The sequence below is a fragment of the Polypterus senegalus genome, chromosome 13, assembly GCF_016835505.1.
Source record: "Polypterus senegalus isolate Bchr_013 chromosome 13, ASM1683550v1, whole genome shotgun sequence".
NCBI classification, from domain to species: Eukaryota; Metazoa; Chordata; class Cladistia; order Polypteriformes; family Polypteridae; genus Polypterus; species Polypterus senegalus.
This window is the reverse complement of record NC_053166.1, coordinates 46,400,317-46,420,421: the sequence shown is the minus strand read 5'-3', so window position 1 is coordinate 46,420,421 and position 20,105 is coordinate 46,400,317. Positions and strand designations below refer to the sequence as shown.

The following is a 20,105-nucleotide window of genomic DNA, read 5'->3' as shown; positions in this document are numbered from 1 at the left end:
TCTGGGCAATCTACCTAACATAAATCAATAATCATAAATCAAACATTTAGCATCAAACCCTTCAGTGTACCCTTTAGTAAATAATGAGCAACAAAACCAGAACACCTGGAAAAGCAGAATGAAAACACTAAATTATTTCCATCTAACATACATTTTGTCAATGCGCTGTACATTTTAATAAAGCTTTACCAAATTGCGTTTTGAAATTTCAATACTAAACACAAAACACAGAAACTGGCAAATAAATACCTTCCTAATTAGGCTCAGAGTCCAATTAAAATACAAGTTGGTTGTAACAAAAATCTGCTGCCACAGTAGGACCCCAGGACTGAGTTTGCGAACCACTGCTGTAAACTATATTTTATATACTGTACATCATACCTTTTTGTACTGCTTGAGTAACCAAGTCCAGGGGAATAGTTGGACAGCCAACCAGACCATCCCGTTTAATCCTAAACACGCTGTGTGTGACAGAACCACATTGACAAAATAAAAATGGGCATCAGGCAGCCATCTCTTGATGACTCAACGGGCTAATCTCTGTAAAGGCAGCTCAAATCTAGAGAAGGGAAGGTTGGAAGCAATCCTTGAAGCAGGCATAACACCACCTTCTGGGGACATCTGTGTTTATAAGGGGCATCATATGCTATCACAGAGCCTCTTCTCGGAACTGCAGAGGGAAGAACCAAGACAAGACAGCGCCCCCTCTTGTACTGGAGTGGGTTTACATGCCTTGATTGCGCCATGAAAGTGATCCTCAGGTGCCCATATGTGACAATGCTGGATAGTCACGCCTGTCATTATACAGATCCAGTCAGTACAAGCAGGGTCGCGCAGGGTGATCACACTCACCATTGTGACAAAATATTTAATAAACAGATATTAAATAGTAAAAAGAAAAGTTCTGATTTCAAGACAGTTAACCCAATCACAGAATGTAGCTTCACGTTACGCAACATATACATTTACTAAATGACATAGTGCTTATTTCCAACATTTACAATAAGTAGGTAAGCAAATTAAGAGCAAGTATCATTTTCTGTCATTTAAATATCGCGATGTACTTGTATACACATTCATAATTTTGAAGTTTTAAATGTGTTAATGTGAGATTTACTTCATATTGTAAATTTAAATTTATGAACAATGCATGATATTCAACAGTCTGTTCAAGGTTAGACTGACTATTAGGCTGCTTGCGTCTTTATTTTATAAACTTTACGCTTAATTTATTATCGAATTGTACTCTCTTAATAAAAAATGCAGCATTAGATGCGCATGGACATTCCCAATTATTGTAAATAGTGTTTCTTTAAATTTAAAAGAGAATGGATTTTGTATCCTATCATTTCTGTGCCGGGTGTAAAGCAGGGCTGGGACAGTTTGCATGTTTTTCTGCATTTGTGTTGTTTTTTCCTCTAAATATTTTGGTTTCGTCCACATCACCACATCCCTAAATCCATCCTTTTTTTTTTAAACCTGCTTTTACGGAGTCATGTGGATTGGGACATGTGATTAAACTGCAGTGTCCCAACTAAGGCAACAATGACACAAAAACCATTCTGTCAATTACAGAGCCAGGGTTCAGTCCAAGTCTGCTCAGTCATGAAGACTAATGACTGCACACATCAAGTCACTTCCACAATCATGCCTTTAACTGTCCTTATGTGAGTGTGTCATGGGATTAGCTTACTTCTCATACAGTCAGAAAACAGTGAAAACAGTCAGAAAATGACTGGAGATGGATGGATGGATGGATTCTTTATCTATAAATACTGTATATGCTACAATCGGGCCAGGAACACAAGACATGATTCAAATTTAGATGGCGTGCCAGTCCTTTACAGGGCACACATATATCTGCACTCACTTTTGGTCATACCAAGGCAAATTAAAATTGTCAATTTACTGAGCAATTATGTTTTTAGAATACCAGCATGGGGAGAACATATAAACTCCACAAAGGCAGTGAGTGAGTTAAAAATTGAATCAAAGATCCTAGAGCCGTGAAGCACCCAAGATGCCGGCCAGCACATTTTGAACTTCATTTAACGAAAAACCACTGGAAGTGAATTGTTGTCATGAAGCTAAGTGGTAATGGATGACTGATGGAACATTTCCAGACTGATGGAAGAGTGATAAAGTCAGGCTCTGGCAATTTGTAATAAATGACAGGAACATGTCTAGACTTCAGCTCAGATTTCATATTAAAAGTCCAGAATGAGCAGAAGGCTTATGACGGAGACAGATGGGAGTTATTCTGAAGGATGCAGTGTGCTTTACTGGCCAGGGCTCTGAACTTTAAACCAGAATGTTGCCACTTCAATCTCTTTTGTGACTCAAGTGTCCAAAACACACCTAATAAACTGATCATGTCATCACCTAAAGTGAAGGGAGAACTATAACTATCTCAGAGGTGGCATGAGGATGAGCCAGTGACCCTGAGCTGAGCTGAAGACACCACTAGTGTTTTGGCCTAAGTGTATTGTGGCCACAGTGGAAATGGTCATGGCCAAAGAGACAAAAATGAAAAGGCTTACAAGGGCTAAGTGAAAGAATGGTTGAAGAAAGGCAGACGTTTGCTAGTAGAAAATGGCTCAAAGTGACAAGAAAAGGAAATAAAATGTGAAGGTCAAAGAACAAAGCCAAGGATCTGAACTATCATTTCCCTAAATTCTAATGTATGTATAAATTACAGATTGTTATTTATGTAATCCAAAACTCATGTCATGTGCTGTACCATTGTCATAGTGACACAGATCACGTGACTGGCAAACAACTGTGACAGCAACAAAGCCGGACTTCTAATATCAGAAGCCCCAAAATGAATCAAAATGCATTAGAAATTAATTGTTCTTTAAAGAAATATTCCCTGTTCAGTCCTCTTTAACCCGTTTTCTGTTATCCCTGCGACAACTTGTCCACCGCTAGTATCACACATGCAGTTGCCCTCAAGGTTACGTGTCTCCACTGAAATGCAGGTAGTGGCCAAGAGCAGCTGTTGGGCAGCATTCACAGCAGCATGAAAGTTGAATCCTCTCTGTCAGAATGGAAAGGGCATGCAGAAGAAAGCAGTTTGTCATTTTGGAACAACGAAAGCTCTTCAGCAATGGCCATTGATGCTATTACAGATTCTAGCTCTAGTGATAGTGAAGCATATAAAGGTGATGATTTTGCATGAACAATTTTGACGCCACTACTGAATGTGCATGGTGTGACAAGAGCACTGGGCTCCTTTCAAAGCTACAGTTCACTGATTTCCAGGGTGCAAGACAGAATTATCAGGTACAGATGATCCCTCATGTGGTTTTAGTCAGTTATTAAGAGACGGCATATTAAATATAACTGTGACTAGACCCGACTGATATGAACATCAACTCATCCAACACAGAACACTGTAATCAAATTTCAGCCAGGGTGTTCATGTGTTCTGAAGTCAGTTATGATTATTATTATTATAATTATTTGAAATGACTTATGGACCATCCTGGATATGGATCACCAGCTATTAGAGCTAAGGGTGGATCTACATTATCCACAGATGGAAAAGGCATATCTGTTCATTTTTCACTGAATACATTTTTGCAAATTATTGTTTTATTTTTCAGTTCCATCACCTTTATGTAAAAGATATTGTACAAATAAACATCAAATCTCTATATGTCCACATATGTTAAAAAACAAAAAAAAACTTTTAATGGGTGAACCTATTTTTCACATGACTTTATGTTAGTTAGTGCTGTAAGGTTTGACAATTTAGTGTTGTCGCATTACAGATGTAAATCTGCAAGTACTTTGAGCTGACAGTACTCAACCAAACTCCACCCCACCACAAAAGCCCATCTCCCGTCACCCCCTCAGCCCTGATACTAACAAAACTAATACAAATTTTGAGAATGTTATGAAACCAGGTTTAATTTATTCTTGATTATTGTGGTTATATTTTCCCATGAGTTAATGGTTACAGTAGCTGAATTGTTCATTCTTAAAGCTGACGCCTTCATAAGTGAAGTAACCTGCAGGCGATTAAGAGTTGGCTGCAATGATACCTAAAATGACCTTTTTTTTCAAAGAGAGATAACAGATGATTAGACATGTATAAAGGAGGAAAACTTAAAATATAAATGGGCGAGAAAAAGACAATAAGAAAGAAAAACAGCTGATATTGGACTATCATTTTTTGACTAAAGGCCAAAACATATGTGTGAAGGTATCTGCAACATCTAAGGCACAAAAATGGACATTGTAAACTTGGAGTTAGGCCCAAAATAAAGCATTTTCTAGGAGTGAAATAAAGGTGGTGAATTAACTGAAACTGCATAAACTGATGAAGGGTGGCACGGTGGTGCAGTGGTAGCGCTGCTGCCTCGCAATTTGGAGACCCGGGTTCGCTTCCTGGGTAGAGTTTGCGTGTTCTCCCCGTGTCTGTGTGGGTTTCCTCCCACAGTCCAAAGACATTCAGGTTAGGTGCATTGGCGATTCTAAATTGTCCCTAGTGTGTGCTTGGTGTGTGGGTGTGCACCCTGCGGTGGGCTGCCATCCTGCCTTGTGCCCTGGGATTGGCTCCAGCAGACCCCTGTAGTTAGGATATAACAGGTTGGATAATGGATGGATGGATAATTGGGATTTTTAGAACATAACGAAGCAAGCTTGGATGCCTCATGCAATTCAAACTACCATGAAACAAATTTAATTCCTGGCCCATATATTAAGAACCGCAAGGGGTTTTACAGAGGATTTTATTAAATGTGAGTAAACTGCAGAAACCATGCCTTTAGGAGGAGGAAGTGCAGCAAAAAGATGAAAAGTAGGATGATCTGGAGGGCTTGTAGAAGGGGGAATGCCAACTGATTTTGGAACAGCATGCATTTACAAAATGAAAACAAAGGAAGAAGCAGGGGTGTTAGCGGAGAAAAGGTCCCAAGTGAGCAGAGTCCATGACTAGACTATAAAGGAAAACTGCAGGGTTAACCCCCCAATTACAAGTGAAAAGGTACTGTATTAAAACGAGGAGACTGTTTAACCCAGCTAGGCGTACAGGCAATGTGTTTTATGTGTTTTCCAAGCAGTTGCCAACCTGTATTGTATAAGAAGCAATAGGACCAAATCTAAGTTTTGCATATCTTACAGTGGGATTGGCAAATAATGTCCTGGAAAGAGTATGATAGTGATACAACAAAGGACGATTCAATAGGCATTCAACTAAGTTGTGACAAGGAATCAAGACATGATTGTAATGGACAGAGTGTAAATGCCCAGTGGTAAAATTTAAAGTTGGGAAGGGCAAGATCAACACCTGATTTAGAATGAGATAACAATTTTCAAGTGAGGTCTTCTACCCTACAGATAAACTTAGAAATCATGGACTAGACTGTGGACTGTGTTATAGAACTAATAACATTAATGACATGGCAATGTTAATTTTGACAGAGGTAACATGAGCTGGAATACAAAGATTCGTTTTAGACCAAATGTTCAATGACTTATTGATTTCTTTAGTGACAGACTATTAATTGTAGGACAAAACTCAATTTAAATTGGCAAAAATGAGTGCACCTAGATATCGAGATTATGAGATGATGGGTACTGTATGTCAGGGGGAAGGTCAGTTTGCTTACACAACGTTTTATGCAGGAGTAAAACAGGCTAAGACCAATTGATATTGTAGCTGAAAAGAATGCTAAATCTGCTAAACAGGTGCTGGAATTATGGTATATCTGTTGAAGCATTATTGAAAAATAATAGGACATTGTCTTCATATAATCACAATTGCTAGTGACTAGATAGAAAGAACAAACAAAACGGGAGACAAGGGGCAGCCCTGATGAGAGACCCTTGTCAAAGGGAACAGAATTGTTTAGAACAACTGCTGTGGGTGATGAGTATGAAGTCCAGACCAATCAATTTTTCATCTAAACTAATTTGCTGTAGAACTGCCTAAATGTATGACTAGTGATTTTATGTCAGAAGACATATCTATTGTATGTAGTAATCTGCGTATGATGTCTGAAGCTTGTGAGGAGCTAATTAAGCCAGTTTATGAATTTACCAACAGTCGGAGCTAGTCGGCGTGCTGAAAATTTACCTGAAAATGTTACATCAGTATTAATTAAAGATAAGGTTCGATAGTTCTGGCATGACAAAGGGACTTTATTTTGCTTGAGCATCAGAAAAATTACAGCAGTGTTAGCAGATAGATACAATTGTGATTTAGACAACGAGGAAGACATTACTAAAAGTGGATCCACCAGAAAGTTCCATAAGGACCAGATATACTTTGGCGGTACGCCATCAATTCTAGGACTTTTATCCTTTCTAAGAAAGCAGAGACCTTCATATAGTTCTTGAGCAGTAATCGGTGCCTCCAAGAGTTCAGTATCTGTTTTAGAGAAACATGGCAATCTGACTGTAAATAGGACCAGCATAATCTACTGGTGAGATACATTTCACTGAGCAGCAAGTAATGTAGCATAGAAAGACACAAATATTATATTTATCTGCTTGTGACCTGATGTGGTCTGACCATTATGAATTAGTTTTTATGTAAAAGCTATTAGTAGGGCATGAAAGTGTAAATTTGCTGGACAAATCTCACAGGATTTGATGTCTTTGCTTGAAGATACCCAATGTCCCTGCCACTATCTACAGTCTTTTTCGGTCCACTTGACTGATTTCTGTGTCCCTAAAGTATAATTTTAAAAGTGACGGTGATTTTTTTTTTTTTATCTGAAGGTGACCAAGTGTGACCACTTACTATTTTGATTTTGCTGCTGTGCTCATTTTAACACATTGTAGATGGATTTTAAGTTATCCATAACTTAGCTTATATTGTCATATTATGACTTAATTCAAAAACAAATAAAATGTCCACATCTGAGTGTGTAGTGACCTGAATCCACTGCAATATTCTTAGCTCTACTCAATTATGGATATGCATTTACACTATACCTTTTGTTAAGCTGTTCTGGGGATCCTGACTGGTCAGAATGAAGCTCTGCTCACTTGCCTCAGCAGGTGAAATAATAAAACCTGCCATTTGTTTGTGCAGCAATCAGGGACTGACTCTCATATAACTAATATGTTGCATCCTCTCAGGCATGTGCCCTCTGTTCCATGGTCTCTAAATTGATTTGTCACATTGTTTAGGGATTAAGCACTGATAAAGCTAAGATTTGTTTGCATTGTTTCCACCAGGCAGCTGTCTACTCAGATAATTAATACCTACTCACTGAGTTTGGACAATAGCAGACCACCCTAGAGTGCGATGAGGCCTAAGAGCTCTTAGGTGATGTTCCATTGTGTGTACAGTCCACCCTGGAATCAGCTGCTTTTAGGCCTTTCCTAATGTACTGCATGATCTAATGGTGGGTTAGGCTTGGGAGGGTCAAAGAGGCAAAAAGCATATAATGCCCTTCCATGTGCTCACTTCCATGAACTATTGTGGGTGAGGTTGGCGCAGTGATTAGTAATGAGACCTCATAGATCAGGCACCTTGGTTCAGGTCCTGACCATTTACTTGTCAGTGTGGTCTGCATATTCTCTCTATGTGTTTGCTGGTTTTCCTCTCACGTCTTGAAGATGGGAGGGTTAAATTAGCTGTTGATGGTAAACTGGTCAAGTGAGAGTGAGTGTGCCCCGTGATGAACTGGTACCCTGTCCAGGGATTGTTCCTAATTTTTGATCATTGCTACCCCATTAGGAAGACTATTAGGAAGACTTTATTTTGTGTTTTTATTGTGGGTTTACATTTTAATGTGTGGTATAAAGTTGGAGCATACCTCTAGGCTGTGAGGCAAAGCACGCTCTCAGGTGACCCATATTTCCTGGTGCCGACAATTTCTCATCAGGGAAAAAAAATTCAAAATATAATAATAAAAACAAAAAACCCACAGTATTTACTCAAAATATTTTCTGAAAGTTTCAGCCATTTTAATCATCAAATTTTCAGTATGACTTCTTGCCTGCAATTCAGACTTGTTACATTCAATCACTTCTGTAACTCAATGGTTGTTAGGCCTCTTCCACACATAGACAGTTAATTCCCATTTTGCCGACAACAGTTTCCCACACATGTGCTGCAACTGTGAAAAACAACTCTTTGTGGATGTTTTATAGCGACTTACAGGTGGCTTTACTATTAAAAGCAGTTTTTGATTCCCATTAAACATTTCATGATTACTGGATATCCACAGAAATACATTAACTACACAGCAAAGTTACCAGAGTTAAAATGAGCTCCTAGAGAACGTACATATGAAAACAAAATAAATGTTTATTAAAACACCAGTCATTCTGCAGTGTGCTTGTATTGACCTGTGTAAGTGACAGGATTAGTGAACAGTGAGTGAGACTTCAAGCCAAAGCACTGAGTCCAGTTCCTTCAACCTTGTGGCAGATTCCTCCATCAACACTGACTTCCATTTCCTTTTTTCACCTTAAATCGTTTAGTTTAACATTATGTGCAACTTTACAGTGTAGCACATTTCTGGTCAATGCAGCATCTGACTTCTCTCCTTTTCTTCCAGGCTGGAATGTAAAGAGCCTTTTCTGTCAGCAAACTGTGAAATTTCAATACTGATGGCAAATGCAACAGCAGAAACGGAGCAGAGCTTCCCTAGTTGAACAATTGTGCTGTTTTACTCGCAATATGTCACCAAATCAAAATGCTGTGAAGGTCACCTGAATCTATCCTTTAAAAAAATCTTAGCTGAGACCGAGTTGAAAACACTTTCTTTTCCTCTCCACATGTTGTAACATTAATCTGCTAATTCTGAAGGACATCTACTGTGGCCCTGTGAAAAAGATCTGTTGTCAGAATAGGAAACTTTGACTCGAGTAAATTTGTGCAATACAGTACAGAAGAAGTGAATGGGTTAATCCTTTGAGAGGAAATGAGTAGGCAAATGAATATTAATTATTTTCCAAAAATGCTACCTTTCTTGAGTTTTTTTTGTTTACATATCCTGTTTTTTTTCATATTTTCATTTTATGTTTCTTCAATACTTCATTTGGGTTGATATCTATACGTTTAGTGGTTTGCACAGAGTTTTGTGACATTCCATATGTGCACTACAGCATATGAAAAAAATACATAAAACAAAAATGACCTGTAGACTAATAATAGTGCTCTTTTACATCTGCCTTTATTGTTCCTTTGCAGTTCACTCTTCCTCCTGTCAACTAGCACTGTGGGAAGAATTTATACAAAAGCCCTCTAATGGATACCCAAACCTTTTCCTGCATGCACACAATGTGTGAGGTGAGTTCATTTCTGCGACCTAAAATAGATTCACATTTTATTTCTTTTCAGTGCTGCTCACCATGTTCCTTATCAATGTAGCTGGCTGTCTTGTCACTGAATCTAAGGTTAAATAAAGTCATAGTGACTCTGGCCGCTAATAATTGAATTTTCCTATCTATCTATCTGTCTATCTGTCTATCTATCTATCTGTCTATCCTTTTTGTGTCCTTTTTGGGGTTAATTCAATGACAGTGTCTAATTGATTTGAAAGAAACAGGGTGAAGATCACATAGAGATACTAGAGATAGAGATAATAATGCTTGGAGGAAGTCTGCGCTTTGAAAATGAAGGTCCTATGAGCTGGAAATAAAGGAAAGAATGAGCAAGGGCAGTATTAACATATTACTTTAATTATAAAACTAGCCTCAACGTTTCATACTGATGTGCTTTATTAAAGACATGAATCTGCAAACATCCCTGATCACTTGACGACACATTTCAGTAACTGTAATGGCTTTTGTCACTTTTTTCTGGCTGCCTTTATATCAAATTGTGATAGATTTTTGTACTGATCTCTGATAGACTCTTATCCTTACTAAATCCTCATCTCAATAATAATAATAATAATAATAATAATAATAATAATAATGATAAAAGTGTAACATTCAGTGCTGCTGCCTCAAACTTCAGCTTATATAAAGCATGTAACATATTTCTACGGAATGCTCCATCACAACATTTTACAGGTCATATAATATAATATTAAATGAGCAAACTGAGGTGCAGAATAAAAACAGAAAAACAAAAACAGAAAACACAGCTCTAAAGGGTATTAAAGGGTAAGTTTGGTATTTTTCATGTCAGTCAATTCTTTGCATGCTATCATGCTATATATTAAGTTGCTACATGAAATATTGGGTTCTAAAATGAAGAATATGTTTTTTTTCCTGGTCGCGGAACAGTGGACCAGCTCTTCACCCTTAGCAGAGTCCTGGAGGGTGCATGGGAGTTTGCCCAACCAGTCTACATGTGTTTTGTGGACTTGGAAAAGGCATTCGACCGTGTCCCTCGGGGAATCCTGTGGGGGTGCTCGGGAGTATGGGGTACGGACCCCTGATAAGAGCTGTTGGTCCCTGTACAACCGGTGTCAGAGCTTGGTCCGCATTGCCGGCAGTAAGTCGAGCCCGTTTCCAGTGAGAGTTGGACTCCGCCAGGGCTGCCCTTTGTCACCGATTCTGTTCATAACTTTTATGGACAGAATTTCTAGGCGCAGCCAGGGTGTTGAAGGGTCGGCTTGGTGGACTCAGGATTGGGTCACTGCTTTTTGCAGATGATGTTGTCCTGTTTGCTTCATCAGGCCGTGATCTTCAGCTCTCTCTGGATCGGTTCACAGCTGAGTGTGAAGCGGCTGGGATGAGAATCAGCACCTCCAAATCCGAGACCATGGTCCTCAGCCGAAAAAAGGGTGGCGTGCCCTCTTAGGGTTGGGGGCGAGATCCAGCCCCAAGTGGAGGAGTTCAAGTATCTCGGGGTCTTGTTCATGAGTGAGGGAAGAATGGAGCGTGAGATCGACAGGCGGATCGGTGCGGCATCCGCAGTGATGCGGGCTCTGCATCGGTCTGTCGTGGTGAAAAAAGAGCTGAGCCGTAAGGCAAAGCTCTCAATTTACCAGTCGATCTACGTTCCTACCCTCACCTATGGTCATGAGCTATGGGTAGTGACAGAAAGAACGAGATCGCGAATACAAGCGGCTGAAATGAGTTTCCTCCGCAGGGTGTCTGGGCTTTCCCTTAAAGATAGGGTGAGAAGCTCAGTCATCCGGTAGGGGCTCAGAGTAGAGCCGCTACTCCTCCGCATCGAGAGGAGTCAGATGAGGTGGCTCGGGCATCTGATCAGGATGCCTCCTGGACGCCTCCCTGGTGAGGTGTTCCGGGCACGTCCAACCAGGAGGAGGCCCCGGGGAAGACCCAGGACATGCTGGAGGGACTATGTCTCCTGGCTGGCCTGGGAACGCCTGGGATTCTCCCGGAAGAGCTGGAAGAAGTGGCCGGGAGAGGGAAGTCTGGGCCTCTCTGCTTAAGCTGCTGCCCCCGCGACCCGACCTCGGATAAGCGGAAGAGGATGGATGGATGGATGGATGTTACACGTTTTAAAAAAAATAACTAGTGTAATGACAACACAAAGAGATAATAAAGAGTTGGAGCACCACCTGGTGGGCGGCACTGTGGCGCAGTGGTCACGCTGCTGCCTCGCAGTTAGGAGACCTGGGTTCATTTCCCTGCGTGGAGTTTGCATGTTCTCCCCATGTCTGCATGGGTTTCCTCCCACAGTCCAAAGACATGTAAGTTAGGTGCATTGGCAATCCTAAATTGTCCCTAGTGTGTGCTTGGTGTGTGGGTGTGTGCGCCCTGCAGTGGGCTGGTGCCCTGCCCATTCTTTGTTTCCTGCCTTGCGCCCTGTGCTCCAGCAGACCCCCGTGACCCTGTAGTTAGCATATAGCGGGTTGGATAATGGATGGATGGATGGATAGCACCACTCGGTGACCCCAGGTATTAACAAGAAAACAACAGACAGCTGTTTTGAGAAGGAGTCCAATTAACGTCATTTAACAACAGGACTGATTCAAGGTGATGGTACCTGTGGTTTTATATGAGCCCATCAGGAAGTGTCAGGTCAAGGAGGGCAGACAAAGGAAGAAACATTAGCAGTGGGATGGCTATCAATCTTCCATTCTATAGAGGCAGGGAGGAAGAAAGAAGGCATTAGACAACAGTGCCAACCACTGGTTCGGCTGGTAATTACCATCAGCAGAGCCCTTAAGCTGCCTCCTATGTGCACACACTTGGCACTAGACTGCACTTGTGTTTTATAATGGGTCTAATAGGTATTGGGGTTCCATTTTGAAGCCTTAAACTTTACAAATACGTCTGCACTGTTTTTTAATAAAAACCTTACATATAGCCAGACCACCTACATCACATTTTCAGATAAAAGGATGAAAAAACACTCCAAAAATGAAAAAAGCAGAGTGTATGCTAGCAGCTCAACAAACCAATTGTCAATTTTTCAATGCATTAAGACACTCTTGTTGAGGATATTGTAATAAAAGAACAGAGGACAACATTTTTGAAGAAAACAGTCAGTACCAGTCAGTCCCTAAACACATGGGGAACTTGCAAAATCCAGGTTTAACCTGGCATTGTGAGGCATGCACGATAGATCTGAACTACCATTCTGCCAATGCTAAAACTTCCATATTAAACTTGCAAAAACTTTATCTTCATTAAACTTGAAGTGTGCATTAATGTCGCTATAGTGACCCAAAAGTGTGTGTGTTTGCCATACGATTGACTGGTTCCCTACCAGGTGTTGTTCTTGCCTTGCACCCTAAGCTTGCTGGGATAGACTCAAGCTGCGCCGCAACCCTGCCTTGGATAAATGGGATAGGAAGATAAATGCATTATTATTATTATTTTGATTATGAATAGATTAATGGATGAAGGACACTGCAAACAACAGTTATGATGATGATGTTATTATTATTATTACAACATCAGCACATTATTATTATCCATTACAACATTATTATTATCCAGCTGTTGTTCCTACCTTGCACCCAATGATTGCTGCGATAGGATCCAGGTGCCTCACAACCTTACCCTGAATAAGCAGGTTAGGAAGATGGATGGATGGATGGATGGATTATGATTATTATTATTGTGACTATAGTGGAAAAAATGTATACATCAAGATTAAAGGACTGAAGATATGGGAGACAGAAATTAATATTATTATTATTACCAGTAGTAATAGTATTGAGTAGAACAGTGGTAGTGTTGCTGTCTCGCAGTGAAGAAGACCAGGGTTTATGTCCCAGATGTTCCTTGCGTATGGTCTGCATGTTGTTCCCGGTTGTTCTGGTTTCCTCCCACAGTCCAAACTCATGGATATTAGGTGGATTGGCTTTACATAACTGGCTCTGTTGCGGGTTGTCCTTGCAATGGACTGGCACCCTGTCTGGAGATTGTTCCTGTCTTGTGTCCAGTGCTTGCTGGGATATGCTCCAACTGGATGATGACCCTGCCCTGGATAAAAGGGTTAGGAAGATGGATGAATGTCTATAATGTCTATTTGGTCCTTGTTACTTGATTTCATGCTATGTGCCTGCTCAGTATTCTCTCCACCTGAAGCAAGCCAGCGGCAGTAGGCAGTATCAATAACAAAATAAGCTTCTGTATAGTAAAAGAATATAAGCAATTGTGTGACTTTTTCAGTTATCTTTGTCTAATTGCCTACAGAACAGAGACATCAATTCACACCTGGCCGCTATATTCAACCATGTGTTTAGCCAGGACTGTCCGAGGTGAATTCGCGCCCCAGGGCACAAAGGTCACCAGGAAGGAAGATGAGTAGTAAAGTGATACGCACAGCCAGCCTCCTTTTAAAATGGCTGAATCTTGTAACAGTGGTTTGGTTTTTGCTTTTTTCTTTTTTTTCCTAACAACATGGATGTGTGGTTTGTTTTACTTTATGTGTGTAGTCCCAGGATGTGGATAAATAGTTGATCAAAGTTTTTGCTTGAAATACTGGTGTTTCTGGCAAGTTTTAAGACTTTTCTTGACAAGGGGACCATGGTAACTATTAGTACCTTTATAAATTGCAAGAGTGGACTAGTTATTTTTTAAAAATTAAAAATATGCTTCACTTTGGACCTCAGTTTCATGTGTCAAACTAATACAGTATATACCATGAATGTCCAGAAATACAGTAACTTCGACTTGAAAAATGGCAAACTTTTCCTTTAAGGGGAATTTCAAAGTCCACCTAAAATATTTCAATGGTAAGGATGAAAATAAGTGACACAAATGCACAACAGAAATGGGTGGTTGGTTATTGATAATGATAAAATGATATTTACATATTAAAATTGGGCCTCTGATTACTGGAGTCACTGAAGCTATTCACAACTTTTCAGAATTTTGAAAATAAAGCCAATACACAAATAAATGCAAAAGGCATTGACTAAAAGAACAGCCTATGTTTTCAAAAATCAATATAAAACATTTCCTAAATCTGTGAAGCTGAACCTAAAATAAATTAGTGACGTCAGCTAGCACAAAAAATCTTAAAGAATACTATAACAAGAAGAAGAAGAAGAAGAAGATGATCCATCCATTTTCAGCTATACAAGGCAGGAGACAACTGTTAGGGTCAGCGCTCCAGTCCCATCCCAGAGCACATTCAAACACTGGGTTAAGTTACAGTAACCAGCTCACCTAAATCTTTTGAGATGTGGAGAAAAGCAGTCAGATATGATGAGAATACAAAAACTCCACACTAACAGTGATCAGGGTGGGATTTAAACTCAGACTCCTCAAGCTGTGAGGCGGCAGCGCCAACCACTGTGTCACCGCTATGCCCCCAACAACAACCACAACAACAATCATAAGAGCACTCATCTTCTACTTCCAGTTGAACATATAATTTTCTTTATACAGTACACAATTTATGCAGCATATCAATACTTTATTCTCTCTTGACATTTTTAGAATTTAAGCAAGAATTAACAGCTGATGTCTGATACCTCAGTGAACCCCATAGCTACGCTGAAGATAAAGATGTGCTTTGATTCCTTTAGTCTGATATTACATTTCTGTTAGGCAGTCACTTTTTTATTGTTAGGTACACTTCAGTAGCACAGAAAGCAGGAGTTCAGACTCTCACTTCTTCTTGGCTCAGCTGACTAGGTGATATGTCAAAGTTTAACTGAAGTCAAAGCTCTAGGTTAATGTGCAGCATCTAATCGAGGCTCAAGTATCTAAGCATGCAATAAAGAGTTACAGGCAGTGAACCAAGACTAAAATTGTACACTTCCCCCCACTACAATCCTCACTTGGCTTTCTACCCTTGCCAGCCTCCAACCTGAAGCGGTAGCCAGAGGAAAACATTTGCGTTGTGGCGAGAATGACTCCTACCGATTGACATTCTGCTGACTTTAGATGAGTTAAATGTATCAAAACACGGCACTGACGTCTGCCGTACTACACAGCTGTGGAAGTAGCAGAGGCTTCAGGCAGCTAACCATCTGGCCTTCAGTGGCAACTACTGTGCCATCTCTTGGTACCTGAAGTATACTTGAGGCCAGTTTTCTCTCCATGTCATTGTCAACATGCTTACTTTTTCAGTGAATTACTGCTTCCAGATTTTAGAGTATCTGACACTAACAGAGCCTCATTATCATGTGTAAAAGAGACAAAAGAAGATATAAGAGCTGGGCAACTCCATTTAATTCAAAGTCGAAAAACGGAAATGTGGCATAATGATTTAAGGCTTTGGATTTCAAACCCTGAGGTTGCTGGATCAAATCCCTCTACAGACACTGTGTGACCTTGTGCTCCAGAATGGGAAATACAAAAGACATGGAACCAATTGTATCTCAGATGTTTCACATCACCTTGGATAAAGGTGTCAGCCAAGTAAAGAGTAAGCCAGTGTATGGAAAGGTTGAGCATCATTTCAGGAAAAATGGAACTCTGAGTTCCACTGATGTGTCATCTTCAGCTTTCTCAAGTGGCGTCTACTACCAGAATGTGGTGGGTTTTAGAGCTAAGGCCCTAGAAGGAGTGGGTCCTGAAAGAGGAAGAAATCATTTCACTCAGCTTAAGGTGGTGGACCATGGACCTGAGGACGGGAACTGCAGGCAGTGTGGTGTAGTGGTTAAGGCTTTGGACTTCAAACTCTAAGGGTGTGGGTTCAAATACCGCCACTGACACTGTGAGACCATGACCATGTCACTTGACCTGCATGTGCAACAACTGGAAAACCAAAAGAAATGGAACCAATTGTATCATACATGTTCTAAGCCACCTTGGATAAAAGTGTTAGCCAAATAAGCTAATGTGAATTGAACAGCTAGTACAATGTTAGTGCAAACCATTTTTCCTTCCCCTGATGTTCATTTACTTCTTAATTGTGTACAAACTATTAAGTTAAGTCTGATCCTGAGCTCATTTGTAATCAATTGTACCTGACATTACATATTTGAAGTACTCTACCTGGACACATCTAGTCTTGCTATATCCCTAATTCTAGTACTCGTGTGTTAGCCATTTTATGCCAGTCTCATCTACCCTTTGAAACCTTGACCTTCTTCTGGTATGTTGCCAGGTAGGAGTAACCCTTTACTCACATGCTGTATTCCTCCAAAGCCTGTCCAGTTACCACACATTCCCTTAAAGTGATACCCTCTGTTTAACTGCTACTGCAGCAAGTGCATTTATTTATTTTTCTGTATGATTCCACACTCATTGCTGCAGACAAATTCTTCCTGGTGTCCATAGTGAATATCAGAGTTTAAAGTCAAGCTGGAATCCCTGTGGACTAAACTGTTTAAGGTGTTTTTTTCTTTCCCAGCTGTCTTTAACTGCTTAGGTGAAGCTCTTAATAACTGATAGAACCGCCTCAGCAGCCTAAAATGCATAGGATGCCATGTGTTTTTCTGCAGGTAGAGCTCAGCATCATCCTAACAGTCCTACTGCTCGCACGTCTGCAACTTGTCTATGTGAGTAAGCAGCTGTGAACTCAGATAGACATTTTTGCACCTTGTGCTCCAGCCTTTCTTTGCCAGCTGACAAAAAAAAAAACAAAACATGGATGTCTCCTTAACTGAAATATTTTTTTAAATTAAAGTGTATACTGACTTGTTATATTTAACACTGCCAGAAACCACAATAATAATTATTCTTCAGAATTGGCTGATGTTAAGAGTGGTGTTCCACAGGGGTCAGTGCTAGGGCCGCTGCTATTCTTAATATATATATAAATGATTTAGATAGGAATATAAGTAACAAGCTGGTTACGTTTGCAGATGATACCAAGACAGGTGGATTAGCAGATAATTTGGAATCCATTATATCATTACAGAAGGACTTGGATAGCATACAGGCTTAGACAGATTTGTGGCAGATGAAATTTAATGTCAAGTATTACACATAGGAAGGAAAAATGTTAGGTTTGAATACACAATGGGCAGTCGGAAAATTGAGAGTACACCTTATGAGAAGGGATTTAGGAGTCATAGTGGACTCTAAGCTATCAACTTCCCAACAGTGTTCAGAAGCCTTTAAGAAGGCTAACAGAATGTTAGGTTATATAGCACGATGTGTGGAGTACAAGTCCAAGGAGGTTATGCTCAACCTTTATAATGCACTGGTGAGGTCTCATCTGGAATACTGTGTACAGTTTTGGTCTCCAGGCTACAAAAAGGACATAGCAGTGCTAGAAAAGGTCCAGAGAAGAGAGACTAGGCTGATTCCAGGGCTACAGGAGTTGAATTATGAGGAAAGATTAAAAGAGCTGAGCCTTTACAGTTTAAACAAAAGAAGATTAAGAGGTGACATGATTGAAGTGTTTAAAATTATGAAGGGAATCAGTACAGTGGATCGAGACATTTTAAAATGAGTTCATCAAGAACACAGGGACACAGAAATTCGCACAAACATTAGGAAGTTCTTCTTTACACAAAGAACAATAGACACTTGGAATAAGCTACCAAGTAGTGTGGTAGACAGTAAGATTTTAGGGACTTTCAAAACTAGACTTGATGTTTTTTTGGAGGAAATAATTGTTCTTACTGGTGAACTTTGTTGGGCTGAATGGCCTGTTCTCATCTAGAGTGTTCTAATGTTCTAATAACTTTAAGAAGTTCAAGGTTGTAGGGGACAATAACCAAAAAGCAACATGAGCATCCTGAAGGGTGGCGCATTGGCACAGCAGCTAGCATTGCTAAATGTATGAGGGATCTTCATGTTTGTCCCTGTGTTCATATGGTGCCCTCTAACAACATTAGGACTGGAGGTTATAAATTGAGTTTTAGTAAGTCTGTGTGTGGGGTGGCATGGTTGGCGCAGTGGTAGCATTGCTGTCTTGCACCAAGGAAACAGCAGCATCCCCAGGTGCTCCCTGTGGAAGTTTAATTCGACCGCTTCTGTTTCCTCCCACAGTCCAATGACTTGCGGTTCTTAATTTGGTCCAAGGGTGTGTGTTCACCCTGTCCAGGGATTTTTTCCTGCTTTGTGACTGAGAATTGCTGGGATAAGGTTCTAGCTGCCCCACTCTTGACAAGTAAGTTAAGAAGATGGAAAGATGGATGGAAATGTGAGTGGGTGTTTGCACAATTATGCCCCACAATACATTCTGATTTGTGACTGATTTGTAACTGTACTTAAAGAAAATGGGCAAATGGATGAATGATCAACTAAGGACACCTGCCCTAGAGCCAGCAGTGGATTACTGGGTCCCCATATGGCTCTACAGTTAACACACCAAGGACACTGACTTATAACTGAACGCTGCCATGAGAACCATCACAGGCACTGTGTGCTCAGCACCTGCTGAGTGGCTTCCTGCCCTCAGTAAAATTGTCCCATAAGCTTTACACTTTGAATTCACCAAAATAATGAAAAATTCTTGCTGCAGCAGACTGTAATAAAATGGGAGGAAGTCAGGGAAAACAACAACTGAAGCAGCCCCATCTTTAACAACACAATGACAAGAGAGTGTTCAAGAGAGTTCCAGCTGCTGGGTAAATCATGGTGCAATCTCAACTGACTCATTGCAAAGATTAAGTGAGGTCTTTCAGCTGACTCTAGTTGTGTCTGTGGACATTCACAACAGATGAATGAACAGATTTTGCTGGATTGACACATTTTATCAAATCAGGGCAACATCAATGATATTGGCAATTATGTTCACCTCAAGGATGAAGCCATTGTCTGACTTAATCAATTAAATTTGTGAAGAAAAACACCAAATTTAAATTGTTTTGTACTTATTTTTGATTAATCAATTTTTCTTAATTTCATATGATAAATAAATAAAGAAGTCCTAGACTTATCTGAGCCAGGCTCTTAAAGAAGTCATTAACCTCAATGTACTGTAGGTTAAGATGTATGTTTAAATAAAAAGGCCCAAAGTCGAGCAGAAGGGCACTGGTTAAATGGTGTTAAATAGACAGGAGAGGAACCTTTGTAGGCAAATTAAACATTATTGGTCTCTCAGAAGAAATGACATCCAAAGAATTAAAAACAGTATACTCTTAGTAGCTGGACTGAGGCCATCTATAGTTTCTCTTTCATTACAGAGGCTCCAAGAAGACTTGCTAAGTTACAAAAGGGCAATAAGAAAAGGAAGGTGAAGCAGTCAGAAAATCATTAAAGGTGTTTAAGGATGTCAAGGAGGATAAATGTAATGGGTAAGTACTGTGACATGATGAGCAAGAATTTTTGAGTCAACACCTGATGCCAGGTTTGCTCCATAGCAGCTCCAGGATGCATGTGAATGGGCTTCTCCTCCTTGGACCATACAGCATAACACTTAAGAGTTGAGGGGGGCAAGATCTCCCCAGCCATGTGTGTTAAGCACAGTGGGGTTGTGTTGTTCATTTTTAATCTTTTGATCAATGCAGTGGGCAATTTAGGGCTATCACTTGTCTTGTGATGGCCGTGGAAAGCAGGTTAGGTGACCATTATTTATTTACTACACATTATTACTCTTGACTGTCTCTTTCTCCCCTCCTGTTATTTAATAGAATAGGTGATGGCTGGTGGGGGGTGACAGAATAATGGATTAAATGCTGACCAGGTCCAAAATGAAAACTTATTTATTTTAAACTACCCGTCCCCCATGGCTCCACCAACGTAGTAGTGGAACAGGACAGTGAGGAGCGCTCCCTACTCCTGACGTCACGTTTCCTCCTCCCCTCGGCCTGCAGCTTCTGTCTCGGATTAGTGCGAATATATCGCTCCTGCAAGTGAAATATGATTGTCAGCGTGATGATAGAAGTTGCAAAATCAACTGGAATGTT

General features: G+C 40.3%; 1 long non-coding RNA gene across 4 annotated transcripts in view; it reads left to right on the top strand.

Annotated features, from left to right (window-relative positions):
* LOC120542604 overlaps positions 1–20,105 on the top strand; it is a 104,565-nt gene that overhangs the window by 43,752 nt on the left and 40,708 nt on the right. For 3 of the 4 annotated variants that reach the window (XR_005636212.1, XR_005636214.1, XR_005636211.1), the window contains exons 3-4: positions 9,161–9,259; positions 19,383–19,493. This is a non-coding gene — a long non-coding RNA (uncharacterized LOC120542604). The remainder of the gene's footprint in view (positions 1–9,160; positions 9,260–19,382; positions 19,494–20,105) is intronic. The other variant, XR_005636213.1, reaches the window with a different exon arrangement.